The 22,947-nt window shown below is 43.8% G+C and overlaps 1 protein-coding gene across 1 annotated transcript in view; it reads right to left on the bottom strand.

The window, feature by feature from the left end:
* The window catches only part of Su(var)3-3 (lysine-specific histone demethylase Su(var)3-3), a 207,310-nt gene that overhangs the window by 112,387 nt on the left and 71,976 nt on the right, over window positions 1-22,947 (bottom strand). The gene's annotated exons all lie outside the window — the stretch shown is intronic.

Genomic DNA, 22,947 nt, shown 5'->3' with positions numbered 1-22,947 from the left:
AAGACACGCTTTCGCGATTTCAATAATTGTTGCACGAAGAGAATGTGTACGACCGCTTTGGCACGAGTATGATCTTTTCTATTTCGAAAATGGAAGTGAGAAATGAGGTTCGTTTTTGACGATGCACGAGGGTCGACCCAGTTCAGTTTAACTGTCACTGGAACGGACGAGGAGACTTTTTGACCGACCAAATACCTAGAGACCGGCAGACGGCGAGTCTTCCGATTCCTCGCCGCTGCCGTGACCAATTTGTAAAGTATTATAATGCGTGCGTCTATGGTCTATTTCTCGGAGAAAGACACCTGTGATCCACCGATAGTCAGAATAAAAATCGAAAGTAATCATCCGAAATATATCAACTGGCTTTTTCTTCGGCTACACTTGATTTTAGTATATTTTCCATGATCCATAAGCAAAGACTGCGGATTTTGGCAACGAAACAGAAGCCACTTAGCTATTTCTTTCTTCAATAATTTTTGATTTTTTGTTGGAAGTAATATTTCAATTCTCTCAATCTTTTCACTGTTCCTAACTACTCACTCTTTTGGTCGCAAATGCATAAAATCTGCAGTCAAACATTTGAGAAAGGGTCTAAAAATTGAATTATTATTAATTCGAAGAATTATTTTAGTTGAATTATCAGTATTTAAGAATTACTTGCCAGTCCCCCGCGAAATATGCAACATATTCCGTGCGAAGTTTTAATTACGAGACTATCCGTGCGTCCCGGGTCTTTTGCTCCGAAAAGCAGACTATAATTCTTATTTATTTCGTCCCGGAGCGTCGACAGGGACGTTGGCCGCGTGTACCCGCGACTGAACGCGGTTCGCGAACTCTTTCACACACACACACACATACAAACACACGCACACCTACACACATAATCTGTTTTCACAATTGTTTTCCGTGTGTATACGAATTCGGCGGTCCGTTCTGTTTCTTGTCCACGGCGAACAGATTAATCTGCGCGATCCCGTCGACGGGTGTCGAGAAAATTTGCGGCGACGCGGTTTCTGCGTCCCCTTTCACCCCCACCCCCACCCCACCGCCATATTCGCACGTTCGCCTAACCCGTTGAACGATGAATCAAAAGTTCACGTGCAATTCCGGCACACCCAGTATCCCCCTTTCTGTTCCAGCCGCGACCGTCGAATTCGGAATGCTTGTCACGCAGGGAAACTAAAGTACCGCTATAAATAATTGAAATATAATGTACAAACGTGGAACAATTCTACCCTTTAGCTTTCCTCGCAAGTGGCTACTCATGTTCTCGCAAGACCCACTCCCCTCGACACAACGTGAAAGATTATTATTAGAATAAACATCTGTGACTGAAACAATAAAATGCTCTATTTTTATGTTTTTTAACACCCACGACTCTTCTTCTTCTTCTTCGACGTCACACTCCGGTCCTGTTCTCCCCGATACGATCACGGAACGTTAATTCTTTCGTTGCTGAATCGGTGGCCGTTCAATTTTGTGCAATAAGACGGATAATCATTCGAAGCAATTCTAACAATATGTTTGACACGTTGACTGCCATGTCGTGACGGAATTATTTGTCCAGGTTTTAAAATGAATTCTTACGTTAATATAGTACCAAACTTGATTAGGATCTGTAAAATGCAAGAAAGTTGGAGAACAATATCATACATTTAATTTTTTTCAATTTTTAATTCGTTAAATAACTTACTTTGATTTTATGGAATTTTTGAGGTTTCTAGTTTGACAGTCAAAGAAATAAAAATACCGATAAACATTTGTCTCAATAGACCCAAGCATTGCCATCGTAAGCGTAAAGAGAACAAACTACGAAATTTTAAGTGATTAACATTTTACCTTACTCGACATCGAGTCAAAATCAACTGCCGAAAATTCCTAACAAAATTCAATAAACCTGACTACTAAAATATAAGACTAAAAGATGACGTAAAAAATACTATTTTACCAATATAGAACCGTGATCATAAACGAAGACACATAACTAGACCGTGGATTTTTATACAAAATAAGAAAAACTGTATGAGTTAAAAGATATAAAGACTATTTTACCAATATAAAACCGTGAGCATAAACGAAGACACATAACTAGCCCGTGGATTTTGATACAAAATAAAAACTGTATGAGTTAAAAGACATAAATACTATTTTACCAATATAAAACCGTGAGCATAAACGAAGACACATAACTAGCCCGTAGATTTTTATACAAAATAAAAACTGTATGAGCTAAAAGATACGTGAGCTGCATTCTCCAATCATTTTAACTAGTCGAAAACAATACAACAGTATTTTAAAACCCTTTAAATATTTCTATTCTTCTCTGTTTGATCTACTCAGTTTCGTCATAAAATTAAGTCTGCTCGTAACGAACAGAAAATCCCTCCTTCCAAATTGTTAAAAAATGAGCTACCGATGAAAATCGTCTAGAAGGGGGTTGATCTATGCGGTTTATCTTTGCCACGTGCGAAGCTCCCGAGGAACGTGCAAAATTCCCAGGGCACGGAGCGGGTCAGATTCGTCGCGACGAGGGTAAGCGGACGCCGAAAATCCGCTCGCGTTGAGGCGAGGCTACGAAAGTATGCAAACTTCTGTGTCGCCTCGCCGGCTGCCTTTCACGTGGAATCTCGACGCGAGACAATACCTTATGCTAATCGAGTCACGTCTGTTTACATTGTCATCACGTTTCGTTACCGTTACATCGACGGAATAAGTAATGCCGGGCTCATTGTAATAGAAATCAGATAGTTTGGTGGAAGACCGTCGCCGGGCGAGCACTCGCTGACTTTGATCGTTCCCGTTGCCGGAACAACAACGTTATTTGCGGGAGGCGGCGCCAAACGGAAGTTTTGGTGCATGCGAATTTGAATCCGACGCTGCACTGTTCCCGTGCCGCTCATCGATTCGGAAATAATTGAGCTCGGCTCGGGTTACAAGCGAAAATGCTTCGACGAAATGAACTGTATCGAATGACCGAGACCGAACAGTCGCGGGGAATCTTTAATTTGTTAGAAGTCGCCAGGAGATTCCACGTTGTTGTTGAAATTGGCGAGCAACCGGACCAATCGCGGGCTTGCGACAGAAATTCGATCCTCTTCTAACAAATTATTAGCGTAACAGCGGGGGGAGGAACGTGGCTGTGCGAAACGCTGAAGTAACACGGTTCCTGAACGCGTTGTTGTAAAATAAAAAAAGGTTGCATTTATTGCGAGGCGGAGGAGCCGAATAAAAATTTCTTTCTTTCTCCGATTACGTTGTCAAGCTTGTGCACCGACGTCCTTAAATCTTTTTCATTTTTCCGCTACTTTAACACGTTGACTGCCGTGTTAACCATATGTGGGTGACTACTGAATATCATACATTTAATATTTCACAATTTTCATTTCGTTAACGCTAAACCTACCAAGCACGAAACACGTATAAGTGAAACATCTTGTAGGAGGGAGAAGATTGAATTGATTTAATCGAGTTTTATTATAATATGTGCTTAAATGAAGAAGTCGATTCGGTAGTGTCCTATGGAAGTGTTTTTATAATGTCAATAATTGTGAAATAGAAAACCGGCCATTTTGACCGTGGCAGGTTTAGTGTTAAGTAACTTACTTTGATTTTATGGAATTTTTGAGTTTGGCAGTCATAGTGTTAAATTGCACGGATCCATTCTTGTTTCATAAATGCATAAAGGCTGAAGTCTAGTTATTGAAATTCTTTAAACCTGCCAAGCATTAACAGTATCTGGTAAATATTCCCTTACAAAAATGGCAACTTCACTGAGATTGTCCATAATTTTCGAAACAATAAATGTTTGGAGAAAGAAATTTGTTCCACTATTGCCCATGTGTGAATTTTTATAGTTTCAGTAATTGTAAAATATAAAACCGGCCATTTTGACCGTGGTAGGTTCAGTGTTAAGTAACTCGCTTTGATGTTATGGAATTTTTGAGTTTAGCAGTCAAATTGTTTGATTGTACGGATCTATTTTTGTTTTACAAATGCATAAAAGCTGAAGTCTAGTTATAGAAATTCTTTAATATGAAACCTAAATTTATTTATTACATGGCAACCCTAAATTTATTGGGATTGCCCATAATTTTCAATACAATAAATGTTTGGAGAAAGAAATTTGTTCCACTATTTCCCATATGTGAATTTTTATAGTTTCAGTAATTGTAAAATATAAAACCGGCCATTTTGACCGTGGTAGGTTCAGTGTTAAGTAACTCGCTTTGATGTTATGGAATTTTTGAGTTTAGCAGTCAAATTGTTTGATTGTACGGATCTATTTTTGTTTTACAAATGCATAAAAGCTGAAGTCTAGTTATAGAAATTCTTTAATATGAAACCTAAATTTATTTATTACATGGCAACCCTAAATTTATTGGGATTGCCCATAATTTTCAATACAATAAATGTTTGGAGAAAGAAATTTGTTCCACTATTTCCCATATGTGAATTTTTATAGTTTCAGTAATTGGAAAATATAAAACCGGTAATTTTGACTGTGGTAGGTTTAACGTTAGAATGCAGGCGATTGATGTATTAATGATGATTTCCACGTGAGACGATAATGGACGGACCAAGATTGTCTACCAGGGTCATTAGAAAAATTGCTTCCAGTTTGTGGGATATTTGTGGGTTCGGTAGGCAGCGAGCTAAGACAATCAGGCCCGCTAAGCACCGTTCAGTGCGTCCTAAAGACAACTATCTTTCCAAACGGCCACGTCGCGGGACCGGCAACTAGGCCAGCCGAACAGGCTGAGCAAATTTGACGTGCACACACATTACCCAATCACCGGGCTCGGTGGTGTTTACACAGAGCGGAAACTTCGACAGTGCGGCGGCCATTCGTCATAATTGAATTAGCCTAGGCAGCGTGAAGTTACATCGTCGATCGTCCTCGTCTTGGTCCGAAGTTCCCGAGTTTCGTCGGTAACGGGCACAATCGGGAAAGGGATCGCGGCGTTTCGAAATGTCAGAGGCGCAGATTAGCTATTAACTATCAACTATTGGAGGACGAACGCTGACATATTGTCGACATCAGAGCTATGGATATAATTAGATTTTATGAATTTAAGAGCAAAATCGATCGAGTGCAGAACAGTGAAATATTTGAGGAATTTAAAGCTAGTGTTATATTATTCTGAACGTATTAAAATTATTAAGAGACAAATTTCTATGCAGTTCTCGCAGCTCGCATATTTTATTTCGCATAAAGCTCCGCGGTCTACTTATCACTCCTGAAGTTGCAATTTCATTGCATATTTCGTTTTCCCCAGTGTTCAGGACTTTAACCCCTTGCACTACTATTTATTTTGTGATTAGAACGATCCGAAATTCTTCATCGTTCAGAATTTCATAGAAAAAACAGATAGTTTATATTTATTGTATGTTTTCTCCGAAGGATATATAATATGTCAGCTACGACAAAATAGAATTTTATTTCGGCTTAAAGGAAATTAATAAGATACATATTTATTAGACTCTGTTCGGAATCTTCATCACGAGTCTGACTCGATATTGTGCGGCAAGGGGTTAATACACGACGAGGGAAATATTGCAAATATTTCAAAAAATCCTCGCCCGAGAAAGGTTGGGGGTCCCAGGTGTAGGCTGTGTTCTTTTCGAAATTATTTCCTCCTCTCAATATGTCTTCCGAGCACACTGATGAAGAAACACGGGCATAAAAAACGGTCTGAAAAGGACACAGTTCGCCCGAAAGCCTCGATGGTAAAATCTGTGCGAAATGCCAGAGATTTCGTCGGCGTCGGGAATTCGCGGGGACGGTGTGCATCGGCTCGGCTATGATTGCGCGCGAGAATGCAATTGCATCGATGCGCGCGAGATAGCGAGCGAGAGAGAGAGAGAGAGAGAGAGAGAGAGAGAGAGAGAGAGAGAGCGGCGCCGGTTGCGGCCGCGGCGATATTATGAATAACGCAAATATGTGTCACGGGCCGGGCACACAATCACGATTACGCGAATTATGGAAGAACCAGCCGATGCAGTGTGACCGAGACTCAGAGAGAGAGAGTGAGAGAGAGGGAGAGGGAGAGAGAATTCCAGCCAGTATAGCGCAACGCGGGAGAACGCGTTTTGTGGTTTGCTTAATGGCGTTCGGAGTTTGCATTGTGCGCCCGTCATTTCCAGTAATAATTGTAATCGCGGTTTCCTAAGGTTTCGCCTAACCGCTCCCGGTGGCGCGGCAGTTATGCGCAGCAATCATCCACCAATCAATGAGTCACATCGATGCGTGCGAGATCCATTTGCTGGGAAAGGACACGCGAGAGGGATCGCTCGTCCGATTAGCCGCCGTGAACTTTTCCGCCGACGCGTCGCGTCGCGTAGCGGGATAGAACGCACGCGTTTCGCCCGTTGTGTAACGCCTGTTCAAACAACACCGAGAGCAGGACACTCGAACGCTCGAGTCAAAATATTGGCTCGGCAAACAGGGGTGTGATGTCGCCGATCGCGTCGAGTGTATTTATCACGGGGCTCGAGTGCGTGGCGCCGCTCGCGAGAAAGTAAATCAAATGTGTGAGGTGACAGTTTTTTTCTGGGGAGCTTAGGTTCGTGGAGGTCGATGTTCACGGACCCGGGCAAAGGAGTTATGGAAATTCGTTTTGAGACCTTTATCCAGAAAAAAATGAAATGAATGAAATGAATGAGATGAATTTTTCGAATGCCACGAAAAGTGTTTTGGAAAAAGGTTTCGTTTAAAAAAGATACAAATGATCTTGAAATCTTGTTGAACTTACCCCCCGCGGTGGGGCAAGTTGACAAGTTTTGCAGCTATCGCGTTAACAATTCTTGACTAGTTTGGTACATATTTTTCTCATGCGATACCTGAAGAGGAAGGTTCGAAGAATATTTTTGCATACACTTGTAGCGACTCGACCGCAGAGTTGTGCAGAATTACAACTGAATTACTCCAGGAATTATAATTACAAAGTAATTGTATGACATTGTAACTGAATCATATTGTAATTTATAATTCAGACCTTCGTTCAATTAAATTACGATGTAATTCGTAATTGTAATTGGAGTACAATTACAAAATACTTTGCAATTAAACTACATCAATTACGAATTACGATGTAATTAAGTTAAAATTAAAAATTAAAGAATAATAAAGTAATAAGTAATAAGAGGTTGAAAAATCCATGTGAAAATCAACGTTCAACAAATCGTTGAAAACAACTAAGCTAATTGGCACGTACAGTTATTTTTCTTACTCGTTCCAGGCTGCAGTATGTGCTGTAATTAATGGGAGACGATTCGAAAAAATTTTTATAAAAATGCTTATGACGAGAGGAAATTGTATTTAATGCTTTTCGGGCGTGGGTTGTGAAAATTCATTGTCATGAATGTAGATACAGGCATCGTTCTGAATTAAAATATGGCTAAAAAATGTAGGATAACATTTTTCAACGGAAGGCTTCATTTGAGAGGAAATTGAATTGAATTTTTCATATACCTACATGAATTACATGAATTTGGGAAGTTCATTGTTATAAATATACTTGTTATGAGTAGAAATTCAGAATCTGCTGCAATCAGACAGTGTTTCTACATGAAACATGAGCCAAAAACATAAAATCAAATCTTTTAACAAGAAACCTTTATGTAAGAGGAAATTTAATTTTTCAAATTCATTGTTCTATATGTCCTTGTCATGAGTAGAAATGCATGATATGACATAATCACGCGGAGGATGATTCCCCGAATAAAAGGAAACTGAAAGTGTAGGGTGAAATATTTTTTCCTGAGAAGCTTAGTTTGAGAAAGAGTGATCTTTACAAATTATGGGTAAGAATTATGGAAATTTGTTGTTTGGAATGCTTTTATCTGGAGTATACACGGGGCGTGCGTTATAAACATTCGAGTAGAGAACTGAACATAGAAAAATTAATCGGGAATAAAAGATGGAATTTCTGAAAAGGAAGCTTAGTTTGAGAAAGTACATTTAACGTCTCTCATAAATGAATTGCGAAAATTTATTCTCACGTGTGTGCCTAGTATGTGTATAAATGCAGGATGCGATACGATCACGCAGAGGGCGATTCCCCATGTGAGAAGATGTCAAAAGAGTAGGATGAATATTTTTTGAGGAGCTCAACTAACGAGAAAATTGAATTTAATGAGGCCTCTATGCAAATTATGGAATTTTACAAGTGAACTTATCTAGAGTGCATATACAGGATGTGGTGCAACAAAGCAGGGGGTGATTCTACAAAGACAAGAAAATTGAGAAAACGTTTAACAAAGAGTATACTCTCCTGACAAAATTAATACTTTAAAAATAAATATCAACTCCAAGAGAAGTTCTCTATGTTTTCAAAAACCTTAAATATTGAAGTCAGTCTATATAAATTATGAGAATCCACTCCCTAGAGTATACTGTTCTGACAAAATTAATACTTTAAAAATGAGTATGAACTCTGAGAAAAAAGTTTTCAAAACCCTTAAATCTTGCAATCAGAGTGTCTAAATTACGAGAATCGACTCCCACAATTGGCTCATAAAAAAACGTTGTGCCCCGCAATCAAGTAAAAAGCGATCCGAGAACGAAAAGCAAACAAAAGATCCGCGATAAAATTTTTCCACGGTAAACCCTAGAAAATGGAGCACGACAAGGTTCCCATACGCGACTGACGAGAATGTAGTCGTCCACCTAATTGATCATAAGCATAAACGCAGGATGCATAAACAGAACGAGCGAGAGTAGAAGAACGATACCACACGCGGCGGCGAACAGACGAAAAAGGCACGGCGTAAAAATTGTTGCACAAGTACCGCGGACTTCAATAAAATTGAATTTAACGATTCATGTACATAAACGACGAAAATTAACAGTTGCCGGCCAGTGGAAGTTTAATAAGCACCGGCGCGCTGCGCTTGTTAGCAGTTCAATAAAATTATCTTTACGATACACTTTTTTTTTCTTCTAGATGCGATATTAGCGACTGCTCGGAGACCAATAATTATGCAAAGTGCGCGGTCGAATGACGAAAGTATCATTCGAGACACTCCGCTGGCCGGGGTACAATGCAGAACCCACCGGGTTTCGCGGTGGAACGTGGCGGCCGGATTATGGCAGCGTAGAAAGCCGCTGTTCTCCGTCCGAGTGACTATGAAAATATGAATTGCAAATTTCGCGGGATAAATTCGAACGTGAGTGATCGAGCGTGTGCGTGTTGGCGCGGTGTGTATGCGGGTGAGCCAGGTAGGATCGAATGTATTCGGCACGATTCAATTACTTATCTTATCGGCGGTATTATGAACCGTTTAAGGCTCGCGGTTAGGCGTCCCGGTGGAAATAGAGTCGATTCCCGGGCCGGATCGGGCCTCGGGTATATCGGATCGTCGCGCGAGCAACGAGCCGCGTTATTCTTTCTGCGGCGCTGATCCTGTTCTGCCACTTTCGTAATTAACAACCGCGTAACGACGTATCGAAACGCCGCTCGCTCCCAGCCCGCGGAGCACATCCTCCGTGTAATTTAACGGCCGCGTAAAAATCGCGGTATCGCAACCTGCCGCGCGGACTACCGTTCGCGAAAGAATCGAGAATTATGCGAGCGAACGGACGCGCGGCTTACCACGGCTCTAAATCGAGAGATCGTGCGCGCGGATCGATTCGAACGCCAGAGCGATAGAGGCCGGACTCGTGTGGACGTGGAAAAATCCATGGCGAACGAGAAACATGATTAAGAATACACATACACACACACATATATGCCGGGGAGAGGGTGGAGCAGAGGCGAAAGGGTGCGATTGACATTTCGTTGAATATTCAGATCATAGCTAAGGACGCGGGGCCCGTGGCCGGCCCGAGAATGCCGGGCGACTTTGCGAGAAGCCTGCTGCCCCAGCTACTCGATGACGAATGACTTCGTGATCTTGGCTAGCATTTGCTTCACTTGGCTTTGTTTTTCTCGCTCGCCACGTGCACTATGAAAATTACTCCTGCGCTCGAAGCCGGCGGCGCGGCGATCGAACCGACGATACGTTCACGTGAAAAATACAGATGAAACGGGAACACAGTGAATTCTCGATATATGTCAGCAACACGGATCTTGCCAGCGACATATATCGTCCAGGAAACATACCCGTGTTATGTTTACCGAGGCCTCTCGAGCTTCGCGGCCCCTCACGGGGTATATCCCGCGGTAGTGGGGATAATTCCGAGACGTTTATCATCCAGGCTTCGGCGACATTTATAGAGTAATCAGTAGTAGAGAGAAAGAGTTACTACTCTTTGTAGACAGAAAGAATTACCGCTTCTATAGTTACGGTGACCATGCGTCCCTTATTCAAGAGAACCTTTATTTCACTGCTCAGTCCTTCAGATTTATTTTTCTTTTTAAATATTCATTTTGTCCTGTATTTTGTGAATTGTAATAAAATTGTGTTATGTTTATATCGAAAATCGTAAAGATGCTGTAACGATATTAAATTGAAGAGAATACAGTGTTTTCTCGATATATGTCAACAACGCGGGTCTTGCCAGCGACATATATCGTCCAGGAGATACTATTCTTTGATCCACGCTGAACCTCGTATCCTCTCGACCTCCCTGGTCCCTCATGGGGTATACCCCGCGGTAGTGGGGATAATTCCGCGACACTTATCATCCAGGCCTCGGCGACATATATTGAGAAATCACTGTACTAAGCGCCGACTCCGGTAGTCGATTCACCAGTTGACGGGGAACTGTCAAATTTTTCCTTTTGCTGGACGTTTTCTTACGGTGAAAAGATTTTGTGAACCCGTTTGTTAACGATCGAGCGTGTTATTGATCGTTTACACGATCTCTGATGGGAACAAGATAAGTACACTGTTTGCACTGACCTGTTCTACCGGTTCGTTTAATCTATTTGTATGACACACTTACGGGCTGTTAATGTTTAGCAAGGACTGTCCGGGCTTTATGCTGCCACTATAGATAACAACACTAAATCCAGGATTAGAAATCTTCACTGGAACTTGTACAGTGGTAAAGAGTTAACGATTCGCTTTAGTATGTCGAGTCATGCTCGTGACGAAGATTTTGATACGCAATTTATTAATTACAGGGTGGTCCTTTTAAGTAAGGCCACCTAAATATATCTTCAGGCTATTGCGATGCAAAAAGTACTTGTTATGTGCATGGTGTCAATGGACCAAATATCTGGCAAGAATATTTTTTTCAGAGTTATCAAGGTCATCGGTGTTTTTTGATACATAACTATATTTTTTTTTTCATTGCATCGTGTAACTGATCGAAAAGTATATTCAGATATGTGTAATAACATGACCTTGAAATGACCTTGATCTTCGAAAATTAAAGTTTTACCTAGGCATATATGCTTTACCTACGACATATTAAGTTCTTCAGCCATTAGAGAACATTTAGGCATACAATACATATCAATTTTCCTTTTGTTATAGGAAATTGCATAAAACAAAGAATCACTGTAGGAAAAGCCATAAAGCAAGGGATTAAAGAACTACTTCTTAAGTTAGACTGTAATTTTCTCGTTCCAATTTCAATAAAAAACATTACTTTCAGATATTTTTATAGGTCAAACAGTAACAAAATGTCAACAGCCCGGATAATTTCAAAAAACCAACGAAAGGATGCTACTGAACCATGACAAAAGTGGGAAGAAAAATAAAGAGTTGTTCCGGATCTAGAAACAATGGTGTCTAAAAGATCGCTGGACAAAGTTGGACAATGTAAGACTTGGAATAAACCGCATAAACGCGCACGCGTTCCAGCTAGGCAGGGGATCTTTACGCACTCAAGTTCGCATAAACGGCGAGCGATTGATAAAACATACAATTCCGATGCTCCGGAGAATATATCGCCGTTTAATATCGCCATAAAGTCACAGATCATCGGGACGAGACAGATACGAATATGCAATAAAATATCGATGTCTCGTCCCTCATTTGGCCTAACAGCGACCACCGGGGGGCTAGCGGGAGTGCCGCGAGCACCGTAAAATCGGAGCGGCCGGCACGGAGGAAACCGAACGCGAAGTTTCTCGGGCAGCTTTGAGAAAAGGGCAACGGCGGCGTCGAACGGGGAAATCGAAGGAGGCGCGGTCGTAAAACTAGCAACCGGTGCATTAGAAGCTACCGGAGGGGAAAAAGCTAACAAACGCGGGGGAACGAGAAAACGAGTACCCGGAGACCGGGGCTGCGGCACGTCGAGGAAGCGAACGCGGTGGAATAATCCATAATGGCGGAGCATAAAGCTAAAAGATCGCGGCGCGGAAAACAATGAATTAGGGGCGATAAAATACGGGGAGAAGTGGGTCGACGGCGAAACAGAGAGAGAGAGACGTGGGAGGGGGACGGTAAGGGGGTCGAGTAGCCGTTTATTGTTCGAATATTTCTTTCGGCGGCTCGCCGGTTCGTTTAGCAGCTCGGTAACTCGTTCGCGCAGTAGTTAAGCAGCGCCGGAGAATGCAGCTCTCGCATGCCTGCCAACCTTCTTCGCCGTCTAGCAGCGGCTAGTGGGCCCCGCGATGCTTTATGCAGTATAACGGAATTTCTGTTTGCACTATCCGCCGGCAAACGGCACACGCGACTTCTGCGCTCTTTCCCCCCCTTGGGGGCCCGTTCGCCGTGGCCGTCGTGGCCGAGGCCCATGTTAGGAAGAGGCCGATTGTGATTCGTGGCTCAGATTAAGACCAATGAGCGGAAGGCATCGTTAGTCGAAATCGCTGTGCATCGATGCATCCGCGAGATAGGTTTTGCCCCTTTTCGCCGTAGCAAATGGAGGATTCGTGCGGCCTTTTGTAACCGGATCGCTATACGGCCACGAGAGAGAAACGAGCCGAGCCGAGCCGAGCTGAGCCGCGCGCTCGCGAGCCCACCGCAACAGATTCCGCGCGACGACCGACCCCCCGATTCGTGACTACCGAGATCGTTTAAGACGCTCCGCGACTAGAAAATTGGTTCAATCTCACGATTTTTCTAATACGCCAATTGGAAAATTGCCGTTTTACTACCGACAACGTCAATCTTTTAGATTTCGCAACGATTAAATGTACCGGGCTGTCGTGACCACCGCGGCACCGCTTGTCATAATTGGAGCACGGTTTACATACGTCCGTCGAAATTGCTTTTCTTGTTTGACGGATTGTTTGCACCTTTTTTAGAAAATTGCCGAGCTCTAGAATCGGCGATGGCTTTGTATTATAATTGCTTTAATAGTAGACTGCCGGATTTTATGCATTCACAGCGAACCTGGATGAGTGTAATTATAAAAGTGGTAGGATTAACGCTAAACCTACCAAGCATTAACAGTATCTGGTAAATGTTCCCTTATGAAAGTGGCAACCTTAAATATATTAAAATTGCCCGTAATTTTCAATATAATAAATGCTTGGCCGAGGAAATTTATTCCACTATTTTCCATAAATGAATTTTTATAGTTTCAGAAATCGTAAAATATAAAACCGGTCATTTTGACCGTGGTAGGTTTAGTGTTAACAGAATTTAAGAAAAATAACACATTTCTTAGGAGTCAATAAAAAGGTAAATTAAAGAAAGTAAAGAAACGAATTGATCCACCGTTCATACCGCTACAATACCATTTTTGAACATGAGGTCAGAAAAGTTTTAACTTAGTATACTATTTTCTCTACCTCTGCGACAGTGGAGTAAATAAAGGATTCATTACAGTTGCCCGTCATGACTTTTGAAAAATTTCGCAAGATTTGAAAGATTCCTGTCATCGCAAAACCTGCTCCAGCAAATTCTGGTAAATTAAAGAAGATAAAGAAAAGAATTGTTCGACCACTCGTACCGCTCCAATATAATTTTTGAGCAGGTTGTCAGAAAAGTTTTAACATTGATATACTATATTCTCTATCTCTGCGACAGTGGAGTAAATAAAGGATTCATTACAGAAACGGTTATCCTTCATCATTTTTGAAAAATTTCGCAAGATTAGAAAGATCCTTGTCATCGCAAAACCTGTTCCAGCAAATTCTGATAAATTAAAGAAGATAAAGAACAGAATTGTTCGACCACTCGTACCGCTCCAATATAATTTTTGAGCAGGTTGTCAGAAATGTTTTAACATTGATATACTATATTCTCTATCTCTGCGACAGTGGAGTAAATAAAGGATTCATTACAGAAACGGTTGTCCGTCATGACTTTTGAAAAATTTCGCAAGATTAGAAAGATCCTTGTCATGGCAAAACCTGTTCCAGCAAATTCTGATAAATTAAAGAAGATAAAGAACAGAATTGTTCGACCACTCGTACCGCTCCAATATAATTTTTGTACAGGTTGTCAGAAAAGTTTTAACATTGATATACTATATTCTCTATCACTGCGACAGTGGAGTAAATAAAGGATTCATTACAGAAACGGTTGTCCGTCATGACTTTTGAAAAATTTCGCAAGATTAGAAAGATCCTTGTCATGGCAAAACCTGTTCCAGCAAATTCTGATAAATTAAAGAAGATAAAGAACAGAATTGTTCGACCACTCGTACCGCTCCAATATAATTTTTGTACAGGTTGTCAGAAAAGTTTTAACATTGATATACTATATTCTCTATCTCTGCGACAGTGGAGTAAATAAAGGATTCATTACAGAAACGGTTGTCCGTCATGACTTTTGAAAAATTTCGCAAGATTTGAAAGATCCCTGTCACGGCGATATCTGTTCCAGCAAATTCTCTGAGCAAACAACGTCAGGATTCGACCCCCGCGCGAATAAAGCGTCAGTGACAAAAATTGTCGATAGTTTCTAATAGAACAAATATGCCCGTCAAAGATCGTCGTGTTCCCCGTCATCGAGCCGATTGTCCGCGCGGCCGGCCAGGTGAGTCTCGGGCTCGAAATCGGCGTATCTTCAATTACAAGGGACATCGGCACGTGAACTTTATATTCCCGGGCACGATTGCGTGTGTACGCGACTGTTGCCGCGTAGTTTAGTTATCGCGATTGAGAATTTAGTGTCCGGCTCGCATTGTCTCGCGGAGCGAATGCATATTTCACACGTGCACTATCCTTGCACCGGCCGCCGCGCCGTCGTGTAGTCGGCTGCGCGGCTTGCTGATTATGCGAGCGGGGAGCTCGCGCGCGCGCGCCGTCCCGCACACTATTGTCGGACCGCGGTACACCCCGCTTGCATGTACACCGCTGGGAAGAGCGTTCGCCGCGGACCGGTGCACCGGTACAAGTAACATCATAATAACTCGCAGAAATCATTTGGTCCCTTTGTAAAGGGAACCCTCGAATGGCCGCCGAGTAGAAACCGCCGACGTTAATCCGGCTACGTCGCAACGATCGTTGCCCAGGCCGGGTATTAATTACGAGCCACGCAAATGGCTCCGCGAAAAGAAGACGGAGAACCGCGGTGAACGCGGCTGGGCACGCCGGCATTTTTATTACGACCAATTTTATTAATAACAATGCCGATCCGACGAGATAGCCCACCGGTAAACTGATTTCCGATGTTTTTATAGAATAAATCTCTGAGACGATTATCCTAAAACAATCAGTCGTCTAGACTCCACAATTAAAGTTTACGGTGATGCTCAACGGAGAAAAAAGTTTATCACCGATTAAGAATGTTTATTCTCGAATGCACAATATTTTACTTACAGAGAGGTAATCGTTCGCTGCAGATTAAAACGAAAATAGCGATAAATACGTTTCAGAAATGCCGGGAAGAATATTTAAAAAAATTATTTTTCTGTTGTTCCCCAACGCGAATTCTACCAATACAGCGAATGCTCGATACATGTCAACAGCACGGGACTTGTCAGCGACGTGTATCGTCCAGGAGGCATACAGATCCGAGGCGTCCGAGGCTTCTCGGGTATACCCCGCGGTAGTGGGGATAATTCCGCGACGTTTATCATCCAGGCCTCGGAGACATATATAGAGAAATCCCTGAATCTCCTTTTTTCGCGTTCGTAGCGAAAAAGTGGAGGATTAACTGGCTCCGTGAAAAGAGTTAATTCCCGGATTTCTCCGGGAAAAAGCGTGTTTGCACAGCATTAACCGCCAAGCGGCTGCGAAGTTCTTCGAGACGCGGTTCCCAAAGTTCGGAAAAAGATTATTTCGCCGTGATCGTGCGATTCTTTCGAGGCTCGACGGTGTTTGAAGACGGAGAGCGAAGTCCGTCGAGCAGGATCGGGAGTAGAAAAGAATGTCGAGGATTGGAATTAACGATGTAGCGAACACGGTCTCGACGATTTCATAAAAGCGACTCGTTTACGGCCGGTCCCGGCGTCTAAATCGACTTTTAACGAACCGAGATAAATGTACGATAATTCGATGGATCAACGAGGGGATTTTCTGATCGCGGCTCCGCCGTGCAAACATTGTACGGCGTCTGGAGGAGGTGGATCCGGGTGTCCGCGCGAGACTGACACGACCGGAAGAAGAGGAGAGAGGCCGCTTTGTAGCCGCTCGGCCGTAGGATCGATTACAAAGCAGTTTCGAGGAATATCGAATCGGATCCGGCCTCCCCCGCGCGGGCCCCCGGGTTCGAGAGGTCGGAAATACAAGTTGCTGGGTACCCGGTGGTGACTTTAATCAACTGTTCGCGAGCGCAAACTCCTGCGGAACGAGTCGCGGGGCGTGTCGGGGCCATTCCCCGGTTCTCTCTCTCTGCTTCTCTCGGGGACCGAGGCCCCGGCCCGGTCGACGAGACTTCGCTCATAATAATACCATGGGACCCCGTTGACACGCCTCGTTGCTGGTTAAAGCCGGCCAACGGAGAGCAACAGGGTTTCGGATTTTTTTCGGGCGTGTGTACGCGTCCGATCGTTAAGCAACGCTTATCAGCCCGGGAGGACCGTAATGGACGCGCGGAACGCATCGCGGTGGCTTAAATTAATCAGTCGGAATCATCCGGTGGGTAGAACCCGGCGAAACATTTTATTAGCGACGCTGATTATTTATGCGTAATTAAGCGCGGAATCTTTATGACCCGGCTCCGTGCTGCGTCTCCGGCCCGATACTTTTACGCAAGGATAACTCAATCGTAATCCGTACGCGCTTCGGGGATAGCCTACGAGTTCGATACAGTGAACAAAGGACCGATCCCCGTGGTCCTGTGGTATGCGAATGCTCTTTCTCTCTCTCTCCCTCTCGCTCTCCCCCCACTCTAAAATCCTCGGAACAAGACCGAAAGCTCGCTACAAAAACATAGACACGCGACAAAGTCCGAGCGGACCGCGCAGGAACATCTGCCTCCGCTCGAAGAAAACGGGGCAGCTGCGGACGATATAAATTCTCGGATCGTTCCGGCTCGTTTTCAGGCGATCGTTAACGCCGGCCGAGAAAGAAAGAAAAAAAGAATTAACGAAATTTCGGCCGCACGATTATGCGGCGCGAATATCTGATAAAACTTATCGCGGGATCTGCCGTGCGCGCGTCGTTATGTTTGACGACCCTATTAGGCGAGCCTGGAAGTGTGTATTCGGCTCGTGATGTTTTAATACTCGCTTAATTATGGATTTCTAATCGCCTAAGACTGTGTATTGCTCTTTTCGCCTGGCGCCTGCCGAGCTTCTGGTTTTATGGTGTGTCTGATCCAGATTGCTTATTTCACGGTACAGTGAGTGATTAGAAATTGGCTGCCGAAAAGAAAAGAAATTCTTTTTCGAAATTTTAACATTTTTGTTGAAGACGATTGACGAGAGACAATAGACGGAAGCAGGATACTCTTGTCACTCGTGTCACTAATGCTGCTGTTCAAGACAACTGGAAAAGTACGCTAAGAGGCAACAATTTGAAGACAACGAGTCTTAATATTTTAGTATATGGCCTTGAGATGGTATCCAAAATTTTTAAATAGGTCTATCATTAGACTGCGGATCTTTATGCATTTATAGCGCACAGAAATTTTCAAAAAATGCTGGTGTACCAAACTCGACGGAATTTAGTGCGATTTTTATTTATTTTGAGTCTACCTCTTTCTTAAAATTTGTCCACAAAATTGAAAATTGCATAAACATGATCATAACTAGACTGCGGATCTTTATGCAAAATAAAAATTTTTGGCATCGACTGCAAGCAGCGATAACCATACAGACCTTTCTTTCCTTCGTTAACAATCTTAATGCGTCGGAGAAAAAATATTTAAAAATTTTTTTAACAATTCTACTGTTTCGAGTTGCATCAACACAGTCTGATTGAAGTTGTCTTATTCAACTGCATTTGTCCCTAAGAATTAGTCGCTTAAAGAAGTACTGGCAACATTAATGTTTCTATCAAAGACAATTAAAGAAATACAATAAACAGAAACCAGTTGTATCGTTAACCAAAATTGTTTACTCTATTTAGTTGCAGAGTTGGAGAGTCTCGATTTATATTGATAAGAGTGATAATAGTGATAATGATCATCTGATGTCATAATAGTCATCTAGTCACAATGGTGATAATAGTCATCGATTCCAGTTCGTCCATTGTAAACAAGACAATAAAAGGGAATTGGTTAACTACAAGTCTTCTTTTCTCGTTCAATGCACCAGTAAACTACAACTGCACCGTTCTTTTTCATATAAAACTCCATACATTCACAGTAATCGACACAGTTTTGCATCCTCTTACATTAATTTGAATAATTGCATATCAACACGTTTCTGCGGACACACTTCTTTGCGGCGTAACGAGATGCACAACAATGACAGTAATCAGTCCATGACATCTGGTTGTCTTCCCGGCAAACCGGTGGAAAATCGCGATTTTTATGCACAAGCGAACGCAGCGTTCGCGTTCGAGGGCAACGAGACTGCATATGACGCAGCAAACCGCACAAAGAAGTGCAATACGCTATTACCATGCGAGCGGGTCTACCGGTTCGCCGGCGCTAAACGCCGGTCGCGCGTCGGTTCCGGCTGCATAATTCAAAGTTCCGGCGAAAAGCTTGAATTAAGTTATACATTGATCGAGATAAGTAGAACTCGGGTCAATGATTAATACACGCGTTTACGCGCAGAGAATTTATCGGCTCGCGTCGTAGCCGGGCATTCCTTGGCCGTAATTCTCGCGCGAGTTCACGGCCCGTGAGGACGAGCGGGCGTGCGCCGCGCCGCGCCGCGCCGTCGAGCAAGCGAGCAAGCGAGCGAGTAAAAGCGAGCGTACATCGAGCCGAGCGAGCGACCGAGCGAGAAAGCGAACAGGCCGGGGAGAGCAAACGGTCACGGCCGAACCGAGCAATTTTCTGACCGGTGCGTGTTCGGTCACGGAAAAGAAAAAGGGACAAAACGGTCCGGTCGCGAACTGGGCCTTAGGAGAGGCGTTCACGGTGAAAACGAGACGAGACGAAACGAAACGAAACGAAACGGAGAGGAAGAGGCTAGATCCCCGGTGCCCGTCGCAGATAACCGGCCGAGCATTACAGTAAATCCGCCTGCGCGATTAAATTGTTACAATTATTGCAGATAACGTTTCCACGCCGAGGCAAACGCGGCCGCATTCCTCCCCCCTCCGCCCCGGGGGAGGATGGGAGCTCGGGGACACAAAGCGTCGCGGTGCCGAGCCGCGGCAAAAATTACAACTCATTACCGCTACTTATGCGCCGTATATTTTCGACGCCGTCCGCCCCGCTATCTCGGGCCACAAAGAATTTTCAATTAGCGATTAAGAAAGCATCCGAGCCACGGAAACTATCTGCGACCCGCATTCCCGGCGCTCCACCGAAAACGAGCGTCCCCGTAGCCGCGTCCCGAGCCTCGCGCCACCGAACCCGATCCTTTATCTATTAACTTATCGGCCCTCGAATCTCTCCCGCTGCCCCTTTACGCCATATATGTCATCGGGCTAGAACGTCGAATACCGATCGAGCCGATCTCCCCGCGCGCCGGCTACCCGGTAGCATCCATGGGGACCCATAGAAGCGGTTCGACAGAGGAACACCGGGCCCCACCGGTGCACAGGTATTCCATCGTCTCCTAACTTTCACAGATACACGCTGCAACGCTTGTAGTTCAGAAGCAACCTGCGTCGATGCAGGGATCGGAATACAGTGTTTTCTCGATATATGTTCATAACACGGGTCTACGCAGGGACATATATCGGATAGAAGATACTATTCGTTGGTACACTGCCGAACGTAGAAAAGGGGATATTTCTAGGACTTTTATCGGCCAGATATTTGTGACATATATCGAGAGAAGACTGTATTGGGGCCGGCGTGGACAAAAAATTGTTTCTCTGGATTAAACTTTTCGAGTGCATCGCACTGGCACTGAAGAGTGTTTCAAAATTTATTGCATCTTTCTTGTATCGATACAAGTCGTGTCTGATACCGATTCGTCGATGTCGAAACACTTTATCTACCGGAAGCCTATTAACATGATTTTCGATAATTGTATTCTAACAAAAGTAAACTTAAAAATCTTTCTCTTTTTCGTGATAATACCAGACGAAATTATTAAAATACAGATATAGCAGGTGACTTGTTGGCTTACGGTAGAAATTGCTGTTGCAGTTGAAAGACCTATCAAAAAATCTGTAGCCATGAATCGTAGTTTTGTAAAAATTAAGAAATGAGACTGCCGCTCACTTAACCACACACGAACGACACCAGACGAACGTCAACGCGTTTACATAATTATATGTAGCGCAAATGTGAATGCGTCCACCTAACCGTAACAGCGTAACATTATTATAATGTATAAAATTATTATAATGTATTAAAAAAAAGGGATACTCCCCTTTTTCCTCGTTTTGATAGGAATGTATACGTTGACATTGGTCCGGTGTCGTTCGTGTGCGGTGCTGTTATGTGAGCGACAGCCTATAATCGTCGATGGATAATGTGTTAAAGTAGGAACACACTACTATCACGTCGCACAAGATAGCAAGTGACATCGTGGATAGGATTTACATGTGTAAAAGGAGTGAAAGATAAAAATTTATAAACAGACTGCGAACCTTTATATAAAATAAAAATTGTCTACAACGATTGCAAGACACAGGAACCAAGTGGAAATGTCCTTCTTCATCTAATGACTTCAACAACTTCGAAATAATACTATTAATAATCAATTTTAAATTACGCCTATTCATTCTCGTCTCCCCACTCTACCTTCCCCTTCTACCACGCTATTTCCCCCACGCTTCCGCCACGGCCCGGTCACGTGACGCGTTTCGTCTCTGTCACGCATGCGTCACAATGTCACGTGACTAATCCGGTACTGGCAGAGAGGGGGTAACCTCTTCCCCTCGATTCAAGTCAATTCCCCTGATCTAACGACTCTGAATCGTTGCTTCGGCAACACGTGGCTAGGTAAAGTATAAACGGAGGAGCTTACGCGTCTATTAACACGGTAATTAGTCTCACATACGAAACAAAGTGTGCATTATCACTCGCGCGGGAAACTTATACCTTTGAGGACGAAGAATAATATCGTGCAGAAACTACTTAACGCTAAACCTACCGCCGCCGGCCACAATGACCGGTTCCAGATTTTTTAGTTTCCAATTACTGAAATTATAAAGATGCTTCCGTGGGAAATGACTACCACCGCCGGTTCCAGATTTTTTATTTTACAATTACTGAATGTATAAAGATGCTTCCGTGGGAAATGATTAAATAAATAGTAGAGCATCAATTATAATACGAACCGCACAAAATCATCAGTTACTTTTAAGGCTCGGTAGGTATAGTGTTAATAACAATCCGTCCCTTGTTAGCACTGGAGTGCGAAACCAATGAAAATTGAGTAGATATCGATTGGAAGCAGTAAATATTTCGGAGCAAAAAATTCTTGGATCAGGACCACGGTGCAGCAGTCCTCTCGGCTCGGCTCGGCTCCGCTTAGCTCGGTGTCGCTTCGGATGCCCGTTTGCCCGGTTACCTGGCTCCGAGGCATCGTCGGAGGGGGGGTGAGGACGGTTAGCGCCCCGTCCACCTTCCTTCCAACGGGCTATGACAAGAAACGTGCTCCTCTCTGTCTTATATGCCCTCGAGTTTTCGTCCTGCTCCACGGAGAACGTTGTCCTCTCCGCGCCGCGCCGCGTTTCGCCGCGGAAAGCCAGGCCAGGCCGAGCCGAGCAGAGCCGAGAGCAGCTCGACTTCTCTCCCGCTACCCGTTGGACGCTGCGCTATCATCCTTAAGGCCGGTTTACAGGCGCATAAGCCGCGACGGTAATTAAACGACCCCACTTAAGGCTAATGCACGAGGACAACCGACGCTCCGTCCACCCTTGCCCTGTCACCGGTCGCCACGCTCGCGCGTATTTTTTAATTAACCGTCCCAGCACGCCCGCGACACCGATATCCCTCGCCTCGCTGAACCGTGCTCGAGTCGTTTGGATTTCGCTTATGCAATCCAGAGGCTCGCGGAAACAATGATCGATCTGTTCGGCCTGTGAAATTTGTCGTTTTGCCGTGACAGTTTTGGTTTGCGATCGAGAAGGTTCTACAACACGGTGTGGTTGCGTGACGGAGGTAGAATACACAGTACAGTGAATTCTCGATGTATGTCAACAACACGGGTCTCGTCAGTGTCGCGTATCGTCAAGGACACCCGAGCCGTGTTGTGTTTACACTCCCCGGCCTCTGACGCCTCTCGGGTATACCCCGCGGTAGTGGGGATAATTCCGCGATGTTTATCATCCAGGCCTCGGCGACATATATAGAGAAATCACTGTATAGGTAATAGAGGTAGCACAAATGCTTTAACGAACAAGGGATCACAGTAATCGTTACATTTCCGACGATTAGGCCCGTGAGATATTTCTCCTTCTTTGCTGGCACGTCAAACACTTCCTAAAAAAAATTCATTGATTCCATTTAAGGTAAGATAAGGCGGCGACTATTAGCTGTCGCCCCGATTCCAGACCTGATTCCGGGATAGCAGAGTTAAACTAAGTGAGAGAAAAGGGTGCATACGCTTATGCGACTGTTTATCGGACGCTCACTTATCGAGCTGCTACTGTACTGCAGCCTCTGGGACCATTGAACGAGAAGAAAACG

This window comes from Halictus rubicundus, chromosome 2 (assembly GCF_050948215.1).
Source record: "Halictus rubicundus isolate RS-2024b chromosome 2, iyHalRubi1_principal, whole genome shotgun sequence".
Lineage (NCBI taxonomy): Eukaryota > Metazoa > Arthropoda > Insecta > Hymenoptera > Halictidae > Halictus > Halictus rubicundus.
The sequence above is the reverse complement of the archived record's forward strand: the minus strand, read 5'-3'. Positions and strand labels throughout refer to the sequence as shown.